At 38.0% G+C, this 1,305-nt stretch overlaps 1 protein-coding gene across 2 annotated transcripts in view; it reads right to left on the bottom strand.

Moving 5' to 3' along the window:
- The window catches only part of LOC131890122 (menin-like), a 4,840-nt gene that overhangs the window by 2,377 nt on the left and 1,158 nt on the right, over positions 1 to 1,305 (bottom strand). The window lies entirely within an intron of this gene.

The following is a 1,305-nucleotide window of genomic DNA, read 5'->3' as shown; positions in this document are numbered from 1 at the left end:
AAAAAGAAAACACACAAAAAACAAAAAGTATTCACGGCTACATACAGTGAATGATCTTTTTTGAATGGTCTTTGATTTAGACCTGACCAAGGCATTACTAAAGGCGTAACTGATGGGATCAAATGAAAAATCGAGGGAGGTTGCGATTACTTATCGATTTACATTTTCTGTGACGATATGACCAATCCGACCAGTCGCATAACGGAGATCCGTAAGTTAATCTCGAAATGTAACGCTGATTTTCCTCTGGTCAAACCAGGGTTGCCTGTAACCTAACTTTTAACTCTAAGGAGGGAGGGCTTTTTACTTTCCAAGTTTAGATGCAACCTCAGTTTTGAAAATGTGTTTGATTTCATCATTAGTAAACATGGGATCGACCAATGCATCTGAGAACGAAAGATGAGCGGAATCTGGTCCGAAAAGTAGGAATGTACTTTCAAACGCTCCCAGAACAATGGTTTAACATATGGAGGCGGCTGCTAGCAAAGTTGAGACCCTTCAGATCGGTCGGGCATTTTACCGTAACCATTTCGGGTTATGGTGTACTTGTCATAGATAAGGTGGGGGAAATACCTGAAGTCACTGTTCATGAGTCAGGCTAACCATTAAAGCTATGAAGAAAGTGCGAAATGGCAAATTTGCCCTCTTTGGACATTTTTGCACCTTTTACCAGAAAGTTACTATTTCCAAATCCACAATATCAAAAGATTTTTAAGTTTTTGCCTTGACTCTACAAAAGTTTTATGGTTTTTCATTTGTTTGGTAACCCTGAGGAAAAAAACTCGCTACCATTTAGGGGCAACATTAGTTTCATTAGTTCATTTAAACAACAGTCATCTGAATACTTCGCGTCATTTGGTTGGGAGGTCACTTGTTTGTTTTTTTAAGTTCTAGTTCATTTTATCCTCAAATATTTTATCAAATGCAGCACTTGTGATCACTAACCGAGATAAAGACAACATCCAGGCCAGAAAAATTGTTTATGGAACTTTGGTTGCTATTTTTATCATTGACTTCTCATAAAGGGGTGAAGTTATCACCGCATCCGAATTGGCATCCTAAAGTAGTGAACGGTATAATTAGTCTTTTCGGACCCATTTTGGGCCAATGAACTCAATTGTCAGGGTCTCGTGAAGCTGGTCGGTAAGGTTTTCATCTTTTTTCATCAAGATTAAGATTTTTGGATCCAAAGGAGTCTAAACCATCATCAATGATTTCAATTGCAAAGTGAAAAAAAGGTCCACCTCCTCATTAATAATTGTTCCTCCTGGTAATAATTATCTGGTTGGAGGCACATTTAGTAAT

The sequence above is a fragment of the Tigriopus californicus genome, chromosome 11, assembly GCF_007210705.1.
Source record: "Tigriopus californicus strain San Diego chromosome 11, Tcal_SD_v2.1, whole genome shotgun sequence".
NCBI lineage: Eukaryota > Metazoa > Arthropoda > Copepoda > Harpacticoida > Harpacticidae > Tigriopus > Tigriopus californicus.
Note: the sequence above shows the minus strand (reverse complement) of the source record. Positions and strands in the feature narration are given on the sequence as shown.